Here is an 11,455-nt window from a genome sequence, read left to right as displayed (position 1 = left end):
ATGGGGCTGAGGATATAAACAGTTAACTCACTAAACAGGAAATCATATAATTCAAGGCAGGATAAAAATTGTATAATAGCATTTGTTATAAAAAGGCTATATGCTGTGGTACAGTAAAAAGAGGTATCCATTCAGTCTGGAGGAGGGAAATAGTAAGAGACAGTGTACACAAAACATGGAAAAATAGTCATTCATGTATGTAATCAAAGATGTGTATTTTAATAATTATCCTTTCTCCATCTCTTAACAAATACTATTCTTTTTTTTTTTAATTTTAATGTTTATTTTTGAGAGAGAGAGCGCGTGCGTGTGTGTGCATGAGTGGGGGAAGGGCAGAGAATGAGAGAGACACAGAATCTGAAGCAGGCTCCAGGCTCTGAGCTGTCAGCACAGAAGCCCAGTGCAGGGCTCAAACTCACAAGCTGTGGGGTCATGACCTGAGCCAAAGTTGGATGCTTAACTGACTGAGCCACCCAGGTGCCCAGCAAACATTATAATTCTTAAAGATGATGTGAATGAAATGTCAAAGTGGGTATATTCTCAAGCATATAAGGCATATAATCCATGTAAGGCAGATTAACATCAAATGATAATTCTGTCACTCATAAGACTGTGCAACTCTGGGTAACTAACACAATCCTGAATCTGTATTACTAACAAGAAATGGTGATAAATAATTCCTAGCTTGTAGCATTGATATGAGGACTAATACATGCAAATAATCTAGCTGACTGCTTGGCATGTAGCAACTGTGCAGTAAACAGTAACTAATATAATATTACGGGTCATCTTATAAATTAAGAAAGAAATTACATAAGAAAGAAATTTAGCGTTGTAACAAGACCATAACCAATAAATAACAATAAAATATTCATAGTAATTTATGTAGTAATTTTACTTCTGGAAACATAAATTCCAAGGAAATAATCAGTAATACTATTTTTATGGCATTATTTAGACTAGGAAATAATGTCCCATAATGGAAGAGTGGTTAAGTAAATTATGATTCCACTTACTGGAATGATGTGGCTGCTATAAGGAATGATAACTGTAAAGACTATGTAGCTTCTTTTTATAAAAAATTTATAAGTCTGTGCACAAAGAACATAATAGACTGAAAAGGCAACTTATGGAATGGGAGAAAATACTTACAAATCACATATCTGATAAAAGATTAATATCCAGAAAATACTAAGAACTCCTACAAACTCAAAAACAACAATGGAAAAGCAATCTGATTAAAAAGTAGGCAAAGGGATCACCTTCCAGGGGAATTCTACCAAATATTTAAAGAAGAGTTAATACCTATTCTTTTGAAGCTGTTCCAAAAGATAGAAATGGAAGGTAAACTTCCAAACTCTTTCTAATGAAGCCAGCATTATCTTGACTCCAAAACCAAACAAAGACCTCACTAAAAAGGAGAACTACAGACCAATTTCCTTGATGAACATGGATGCAAAAATCCTGAACAAGATACTAGCCAACTGTATCTAACAATACATTAAAAGAATTATTCACCACGACCAAGTTGGATTTATATCTGGGATACACGGCTGGTTCAGTATCTGCAAAATAATCAGTGTGATACATCACAGCAATAAAAGAAAGAAGTACTACATGATCCTCTCAATAGATGCAGAGAAATATTTGACAAAGTACGGCATCTTTTCTTGATAAAAACCCTCAAGAAACTAGGAATAGAAGGATCATACCTCAAGATCACAAAAGCCATATATAAAAGACCCACTGCTAATATCATACTCAGTGGGGAAAAACTGAGAGCTTTCCCCCTAAGGTCAGGAACATGACAGTAATGTCCACTCTTGGCACTGCTATTCAACGTAGTATTGGAAGTCTTAGCCTAAGCAGTCAGACAACACAAAGCAATAAAAGGCATCCAAACTGGCCAGGAGGAGGTCAAACTTTCGCTCTTCACGGATGACCTGATACTCTATATGGAAAACCCAAAAGATTCTACCAAAAAGACTACTAGAGCTGATCCATGAATTTGGCAAAGTCACAGGATATAAAATCAATGCACAGAAATCTGTTGCATTCCTATACACCAATAATGAAGCAACAGACATAGAAATCAAGGAATCGATCCCATTTACAATTGCACCAAAAACCATAGGTGCAAAAACCTAGGAATAAAACTAACGAAAGAGGTGAAAAATCTATACACTGAAAACTATAGAAAGCTTATGAAAGAAATTGAAGAAGACACAAAGAAATGGAAAAATATTCCATGCTCTTGGATTGGAAGAACAAATATTGTTAAAATGTCAGTATTACCCAAAGCAATGTACGTATTCAATGCAATCCCTATCAAAATAACACCAGCATTCTTCACAGAGCAAGAACAAATAATACTAAAATTTGTATGGAACCAGAAAAGACCCTGAATAGCCAAAACAATCTTGAAAAAGAAAACCAAAGCTGGAGGCAGACTTCCAGACTTCAAGGCATAGTACAGAGCTGTAATCATCAAGACAGTATGGTGCTGGCACAGTTCCGTGGAACAGAATAGAGAACCCAGAAATGGACCCGCAAACATATGGCCCACTAATCTTTGACAAAACAGGAAAGAAAATCCAATGGAATAAAGACAGCCTCTTCAGCAAATGGTGCAGGGAAAACTGGACAGCGACATGCAGAAAAATTAACCTGGACCACTTTCTTAAGCATACACAAAAATAAACTCAAAATGGATGAAAGACCTAAATGTAAGACAGGAAGCCATCAAAATCCTTGAGGAGAAAGCAGGCAAAAACCTCTTTGACCTCGACTGTAGCAACTTCTTACTCAACACGCCTCTGGAGGCAAGAGAAACAAAAGCAAAAATGAACTATTGGAGCCTCATCAGAATAAAAACTTCTGCACAGGAAAGGAAACAATCAGCAAAACTGAAAAGCAACTGATGGAATGGAAGAAGGTATTTGCAAATGACCTATCAGATAAAGGGTTAGTATCCAAAGTCTATAAAGAACCTATCAAACTCAACACCCAAAAAACAAATAATCCAATGAATAAATGGGCAAAAGACATGAATAGACACTTCTCCAAAGAAGACATCTAGATGGCTAATAGACACATGATAAAATGTTCAACATCACTTATCATCAGAGAAATCGAAATCAAAGCCACAATGAGATACCACCTCACACCCGTCAGAAGGGCTAAAAGCAACAAGTCAGGCAACAACAGATGTTGGCGAGGATGCAGAGAAAGAGGATCTCTTTTGCACTGCTCGTGAGAATGCAAACTGGTGCAGGCACTCTGGAAAACAGTATGAAGGTTCCTCAAAAAATTAAAAATAGAATTACCCTACAACTCAGCAATTGCACTACTAGGTATTTATCCAAAGGATACAGGTGTGCTGTTTTGAAGGGGCACATGCACCCCAGTGTTTACAGCAGCGCTATTGACCATACAATAGCCAAAGTGTGGAAAGAGCCCAAATGTCCATCGATGGGTGAATGGATAAGGAAGATGTGGTACATGTATACAATGGAGTGTTACTCAGCAATCAAAAAGAATGAAACCTTGCCATTTGCAACTATGTGGATAGAACTGGAGGGTATTATGCTAAGTGAAATTAGCCAGAGAATGACAAATATCATATAACTTCAGTCATATGAGGACTTTAAGAGACAAAACAGATGAACATAAGGGAAGGGAAGCAAAAATAATATAAAAACAGGGAGAGGGGAAAACATAAGAGAATCTTAAATATAGAGGACAAACAGAGGGTTTCTGGAGGGGCTGTGGGAGGGGGGATGGGCTAAATGGGTAAGAGGCATTAAGGAATCTACTCCTGAAATCATTGTTGGACTATATGCTAACTAATGTGGATATAAACTAAACAATAAACAAAAATAAGTAAATTCAAAAGCTATAAAAATTTATTAAAATCCTCTGGATGTGGAATACTTAATTAATTAAAAGAATAAATAAATAAATTTTAAAAAGCTGCAAAGGACTTGACATTTCTCCGAAGATAATATACACGTGGACAACAAACACATTTTCAGCACTAATCATCAGGGAAATGCAAATCACAACCATAATGAGATATCACTGTACATGCATTAGGATAGCTATGTAAAAAAACAAATACACACCCTCCAGAAAAGGAAAATAACCTGCACTGGTGAGGATGTAGAGAAATTGGAACCCTTGTGCACTGTTGATGGGAATGTAAAATGATGCATGTGTTATGAAAAAACAGTATGGTGCTTCCTCATAAAATTCAAAATCGAACCACCATGTGATCCAACAATCCCACTTCTAGGTATATATCCAAAAGAACTGAAAGCAGAATCTTTGCACCATCACCCCCATATTTATTACAACATTATTCATAATAGCCAGGAATGGAAACAACCTAAATGTTGAATGGATAAAGAAAATGTCATATATATATATATATATGGAATATCACCTGGCTTTAAAAAGGAAGAAAATCCTGTCACATGGTACAACCTAGATGAACTATGATGACATTATGTAAAGTGAAAAAAGCCAGTCACAAAAAGGCAAATACTGTATGGTTCTACTTATATGTGGTATCTAAAGTAGTCAAATTCATAGAAACAGAAAGTAAAATGGTGGTTGTTAGGGGCTGGGGAAGGGAGAAATGGGCAGTTGCTTAAGTAGTATAGAGTTTCAATTTTGCAAGATGACAAAGGTCTGTAGATCTACTGCACAATGATGTAAATATATTTAACACTGCTCAACTGTACACTTAAAAATGGTTAAAATGGTACATTTCATATTATGTGGGGTTTTTTTTAAACCACAATTTAAACAGTTTTGTAAAATGATAAATATGAATTGAGTGCTTTTCACTGTGCTGGGTGCTGCAGCTCCCAGGGGAGAGGACTTTGGAGGGGTAAAGGCTTAATGGTCCATACAGGGCCATTTGGAAGGAGCAAGGAGAAGCCATTGAAAATTTTAAAGCAGGGATATAGAATTATTCCATCTACATTTTGAGCTATGGGTCTGACTATATGAAATATGGGTGTGGAAAACGGATTAGACGAATATAAAGTTGTTTACTACAACCATGCAAAAACATGCATATGAAGGAAAAAACTAAGGGAATATGTTTAGGAGTGCCTGTTTTCCTTCATTAAAATAACATTCTTATTCTTGTTTTCTCTAACCCATAAAGGTAGTAGCCAACAAAGCCACATTATCTGAAATTTATAACAGAAGGAGAGATTATTTAATCCCCTTCTATACCTTTCTCTGGCTTGGTTTACCCTTCCAGTCATGCCAAAGTTCAGGTCAAGGTCTGACTGTCTCCTGTACTGCCACCTAGTGGTGATTTTCAAGCTGTCAACAGAAATTAAGCTTATGTCAATTACACTTTGTTTTATGTCAAATAATCACAGCACAATATATGGATGAAATTGTCCTAGTAACTAACCTGAAAACATGTCTCTATATACTAATCTTGACTGCAAGTTGTTGGAGGATCAACTCTGTGATCTCTTTAAATCCCTTCCAGCTTTCTTTTATGTAGTTTAAATTGGAAAAAAAGATTTTAATCTGGAAATTTTATATTAACATGGGATAATTCACAATAAGAAATTCTGTTGGATAGGCTTTTTTAATGTCAATATTTAATAATTAAAAGACTCTAGAAGTTTTATAAAAGTAATGATTTTCAGATATAGATATCAGGGCTAAATTTTTTAAATTGGCAAATTCAATATTTTCTTTGCCAACTTGTTATTTTGCAATAAGAAACATCCTAAAGTATATAATCAGATAATTCTCAGGGACCAAAAATAGTATACTTTGAAATTCAAAAAAAATTTTAATATAAGAAAATCTGTGGCACTTGATAATTAATAAACTTTAAATATGGCCAAAAATAAAAATTTATCTCATAATTTAAAACCATTTTGTAATTAATGGGAAATGTTCATTTATTCAGAAGAAAAATAGACCATATACATCAAATCAATGTAAGACATTTCAAAATCTTACCTTATGCATCTGAGATCTTTCCCTTCCCTTTCCCCTTCCTCTTCTCCCCTCCCCTTCCATTCCCTTCCTTTCCCTCCTTTTCCTCCCCTCCCTTCCTCTACCTTTCCCTTCCTTTCTCCCTCTCCTCCCCTTCCCTTCCTATTTATCAGTTGTAAAAACTATACAGCAAACTTTTCTACTTTTTACATTCCCAAAGGATATCTCAACTTATGAATGAATCCACATTTCATTAAAAAACAGAGGATTTGGACTCAAATTGTTTGCTTCCAATTCTGACTATGACTTTTCTACGTCTACATGTCTCTTGGGCAAATGAATCTAGTGGTCCCTTATCTCCAAAATGGGGTAAAAATCCTACTGACTTGTAGGGATGTTGAAGGATTACGTGAAATAATGCATATAAGAAATTACAGTGCCTGGTTTGTAAGAAATGCTCAAGCAATCTTAGCAAACATTATTACAAATAAAAAGAATCTCTGCTAATGAAATAGGTCTATAATTAAGAGAGCTCTGTTGCTCAGAAATCTTCCACCAGATCAGTAGTATGATTTCTTTAAAACTCTGTATGTCTGTGTGTTGAATGATTGACTCTGGTAACTTTTATTTAGGAGTTGTTATTTTGAAGATAGTATGGTCACATATGGATGTCAGAGTCTTCCTTAGATATTGATCCTGTACAGTGTTCAGAATAGAACAAGAAAATGACCTTGACCCAGAATAAGACATTTTATAAAGTTTTAATTAAAAGAATATAATAATTTAAATATTATATTTATTTGTACTCCAAAATATTTTTAAAGACTCTTTATACATCGGTGCCTTTTAAGTAAAGCTTTAAAGACTCTTGAATTAAGCAATTTTTGGTTAAAATAGAATTCATTTTAATAAACAAGCCTTCTAAATGCCATTTAAGGTTTCTTAAAGCATTCATTGCTGCTCACTATGTTGTTTAACTGGGGACACAGAACTGAAGAATCTTTTATGATGTGACATACCAGAAGGAAAAATATGTACAGTATAAATTAAGTACAGAAATCAGGATGCAGAGAAGAGCTCAGAGTGAGGAGTATGGAAGTCATCTATAGAATGTTCCAGAAGGTGGTATATTAGCTAAGTTCTGGATTGTTGGAGACACTGTCATGGACTGTCACAGACTGAGACTCTGACCAAGGGTCAACCTGGTCAGAGTAGGCTTGGTGGACAGAAAAGTTGGCATCTCTGCTAAACCCCGAGAAACAGGGGAAGGTGGTCAAAATATCCAATCAGGGGAGATGGAGTGGGAAAAAATGCAGAATTTGAAATATACATGGCATGGTTAGACCAAAGGAAGAATGCCTGGATAGTGCCTCTGCTAAACATCAGAATTAAGTCTCAGATCTCAGTGTGCTGACCCAGACTCTGTGCTTCTGAACTCAAGAATGCACTACTTATGAAGAGAGCTGTTATATTCCACTTGATGTAGTCAACACATGTGTATTCAACTTCTTATATAGCAAAAACCCTTCCACACACTAAAGAACATGATATAATCTTTGCCTCAAGGGGCTTGGCAGTGACAGCTATGTGAACTTGCAGTGTGGTAAGTGCTAGATAGGCATTATAGCAGAGTTCTTGGAGCAAGAGTTTTGACATTATCTGGATCTGTGTTCTCACTGTGTAACCTTGGGTGAGTTGCTTGGTCTTTGTAAGCTTCAGGTTCCTTATCCAGAAAATGGAGACACTAACAAAACCTATTTCATTTGGATTGTTAAAGATTTACATGATACAATGCCAGCCAAGTTCTTAGCATGACTCTGGCTCATAGGGAGTACCTAATAAATGTTATCTGTGAAAAGCACAGAGGCATGAGATATACATGAAACAGTCCAATTGTGGGGAAGCCGAAGAAGAGGTAATAGAAGTTGCAGCACAAGGCAAGACACCCTAATACATTAGCGTGATAGATAGGGACGTGGGGATTAGGAGAGAAGGAGTAGCTGTATAGGAGAAAAATTATAGAGACGAGAGAATAAAAGGCATGTTGAGGAAACTAGAAATAATGGATAGATGAATATGTCTGGGGAAGTTGGTAGGTCTCTGATCACGTGGGGTCGTATATTGTTATAGAGCTGTTCAAACTGGCCAAACACACCTGCCTCATAGGCAATTGGCATTCCCTCAGCCTGGAATGCTGTTCCTCCAGATGCCCACGCACTTCTCTCTCCCTTCCTTCCTCAGGCCTTTGTTCGAGTATCTCCAGATGTGGGAAGTCTCCCTTGACCACCCTGGATAAAATAAGATTTATACAGTATAGGGCACTGGTGAAATGTGTAGATTCGGGAGACAGGCTGCTGTGACTGGCATCCAAGCTCTGCCCCTTTCCTGTAGCAACTGCTTTATGCTTCCATTTCCTCATGGGTAAAATGTGAAAATAGCACTGATGCAGAGGAGTGTCGTAAGGATATTAAATGAATTAATAGGAATAAAGCCCTGAAAGAATGATAGGGACATAATAAGTACTCACTAAGCATCTCTTGCTGTTATTACTGTTGATTTACTGTTGTTCCAAATAACGATGGAGGCGCGCAGTGAAGGCCAGTCCACAGTGAAGTCAGTGCCCTTTAACTCTGCACTGCCTTGGGGCAGCTGCTGGAACCCAGGGTTTCATGAGCGAGATTTTTTCAACATTGTTTTCACAATTAGGAAATCTATCAAGCACATCAAAAAGAATATGCAATTATAGAATGAATACCTGTACAGCTACCACCCAGGTTAAGAACCTAAACCTTGCAAATACAGCTGAAGCATCTTAGGATGCTGTGGCTCTAATTTCTCTGGTGGTGTCCTGCACCAGCTTTTCCCAAGTGAGCCACCTGGAGGCTATTTCTGCGGGCTGTTGCATGGGGAAAGTATTATGTGAGGAAAAGTTTGGGGAACTGGGTTCTAATTCGTTTGGGAAGTACTGGATTTTAACAAAATAAAATAGGATTATTTTTTGCAGAATTACTCAAAGTTTCCCAAACTGAATGCAGGACCCCTTTTTTATGCCATGTCATTTGGGACTATGTTTTCGTGCAAAACATTTTTAGAGACGCTAATCTATGCTACAGTTATCAACTCCGAAAAGTACTCGTGGCCTGATTATTTTCACATCACTCAAAGAAGACAGGTTAATTTCAAATACACAGTAAAAAAAAAAAAAAAGAGTTTAATGATTAATCATCTCAGTGCCAAGATCAGAGCTAAATGAGCAGCTCAACTTTAATAACCATGAGGGAGTCTATGGCCTGATTCTTTACATTTGAGTTTTCTCTGTAATTTTGATATTTTATTCCATCTACATTTTCCCTGATCTTGATATTGCTTTTGTCACTGTATACCATGTGTTATTAGAATCTGAAATTCCCGCAGGAATAAATTCATTAGTACACCTAATTATGTTCACCCCCAAATGCTAAATTTGACAGTGCTGATTTAATGACTATTAAACATTTCTTTTGGTTCTGTCTAAATCTAACATTGATTAATAGTGAGATTAGGCCATTAGTATTGACGTAAGCCAGAAGTTGGATTACAGCCACACCATACTTATAAATTCAACCATTTCAAGGTTATATTGTGGTACAATTCAGGGTCAGTGATGATCTGATGGATTGGAAGATGGGTGGGGATAAAGCTTCTTGGAGCAGTTGGTCCTTGAGCTGTGATTTAAAGAGGAGAAACTTGCGGTTTGGTTGTTGTTCCATAGATATGGAAAAAATTGAGCAAAGGCTCACAGCCAGCAGAGGAAGAACCAGTGGAAGGAGCCACATGACAATAAATTTAGTTGGTCTGGAAGGTGAAGGCTAGGTTAGAGTAGGAGATGAAAACAGAAAGGGTGGGTCCAGCTGGGAGGAGCCTTTGAAAGAAATACTCGGAAACTTGTGTTTTGGCTCAAAGTGTAATAGGAAATCAATGTAAGGCTACAGTTCATTAGAGGATATGGTCAGTGATAAACAAGGGAAACGAAAAGAGAAAAGAACTGACTTTAGAAATTATAACCTATGAGAACTAACTTATCAGAAAATAGCTATTAGACAATCTATTTTAAAATAAGGAAACTGTATGTGTTGAATGGTGAATGATTACATGGTTGTGCCAATGGGAGTGGGAAGTTCAGTTTGTAAAACCCACGGAATAAGGTAAATGCCCACAATGAGGAGGGTGCTTTGTTAGAGGCTTCCTGTGGGAAAGTCGTGAAGAATAATAATACATACTCACATGCACACACATATTTCTGTGTGTCAGGCACTGCTCTGACAAATCTACAGTAACAAAGGTAAGGTAAATAAGATCCTTGCCTTTAGGGAGCTTAAAATCTAGAAGTAGCACATTCACACTCTTTCAACAAATTCTTACTGAACACCTGGTCCTGGTCAGGCTTTGCCATACACTAGTGGTGCTCATTCTCATGAAGTTTCCAGTCTATCAGGATATAGAGATGTAAGGTGGGCAATTACAACATAATGTAAGGGGCTTGTCTGTAGGAAAACTCCCGAGAGCCAGAGCTGAACTGAAGGGGTAGGTAGCTGTGCAGGGTGTTAAGCGTCACTGAACATGTACAGAATGGAGCAAGTTGTGTTTTTAAAACTTGGGAGTGTGAATGTGATTGAAGGACTATTTTGATAAGCATTTTGAAGTGGGGTAAGTGAGATACCACAGGACAATGTTTGAATAATAATAATGGATCACTAAGTTGCATTCTAAGGAGGTAAGGCCGCTTATCTATGGGGCTTTCCTTTTGCTAAACTGGGAATGGAAATCTGATACAGGGGAGCAGACAACACAAAAGAAGCTAATTGTTGGCTACCTCAAGAGTTTTTTCCTCTCTTCCCCCACATAGTGCATGGCTTCTCTCCTATTTAATATTTAAAATATGCATTGATTCAAAGAGACACTCATTGTTGGCTCACTTTTTTTGGTCTTGATTCCATTCTGCGGTGTGCTATAGGAGCATGTGAACAGGGCACTGTGATCATTAATTTTCTTTTTGTTCCATATAGTTTATTTATTTATTTTGAGAGAATGTGAGCAGGGGACAGGCAGAGAGGGAGAAAGAGAATGTCAAGTAGGATCCATGCTGTCAGTGCAGAGCCTGATGTGGGGGGGTTGATCTCACAAGCTGTGAGATCATGACCTGAGCTGAAATTAAGTTTTGGTTGCTTAACCAGCTGAACCACTCAGGCACCCCTGTGATGGTTAATTTTCTCTGTCAACTTGACTGAGGTACAGGGCACCCAGATATTGGTTAAACATTTCTCCTCCTTCACCACTTCTTCCTTCTTTTTTAGTGCAGTTACCATTTGGCACCACACAGAATCATAAGATTATTGACTGTATTTCCTGTGATATACTTTTTATCCCTGTGACTTATTTATTTTATAACCAAGAGTTGTACTTCTTAAACCCCTTCACTTATTTTGCTTATTACCGACCC

The sequence above is a fragment of the Crocuta crocuta genome, unplaced genomic scaffold, assembly GCF_008692635.1.
Source record: "Crocuta crocuta isolate KB4526 unplaced genomic scaffold, BGI_CrCroc_1.0 scaffold176, whole genome shotgun sequence".
Lineage (NCBI taxonomy): Eukaryota > Metazoa > Chordata > Mammalia > Carnivora > Hyaenidae > Crocuta > Crocuta crocuta.
The sequence above is the reverse complement of the archived record's forward strand: the minus strand, read 5'-3'. Positions refer to the sequence as shown.